This window comes from Asparagus officinalis, chromosome 3 (assembly GCF_001876935.1).
Source record: "Asparagus officinalis chromosome 3, Aspof.V1, whole genome shotgun sequence".
In the NCBI taxonomy this organism is placed as follows: Eukaryota; Viridiplantae; Streptophyta; class Magnoliopsida; order Asparagales; family Asparagaceae; genus Asparagus; species Asparagus officinalis.
In genome coordinates this window covers 84271849-84272234 of record NC_033796.1, presented here as the reverse complement: position 1 = coordinate 84272234, position 386 = coordinate 84271849, and positions in this window count along the sequence as shown.

Below are 386 nucleotides of genomic sequence, written 5' to 3'. Positions count from 1 at the left end.
TTGGGCTGGTTGGACTGCGGCCTTTTTTATTTATTGGCAGCAGCTGTTGTATTTTTTAATTGGCCCATTCATTTGTTGGGCCTTCTTTTGGTAGAGTCCTGTATGCTTGCCTAAGCTCTTAGGAAGAGTTCCTCAAAAAAAAAAAAATATATATATATATTAAAAAAAATCCTGGTTAAATGATTAACCTTTGGACACTAACCTTCGGGTCCCTACACACTAACCTTCGGGTTCTATTCTAACATTCGGGTTCTATTCTAACCTTCGGGTTCTATTCTAACCTTCGGGTTCCTACACACTAACCTTCGGGTTCTATTCTAACCTTCGGGTTCTATTCTAACCTTCGGGTTCTATTCTAACCTTCGGGTTTCTGCTTTAAACCTTCG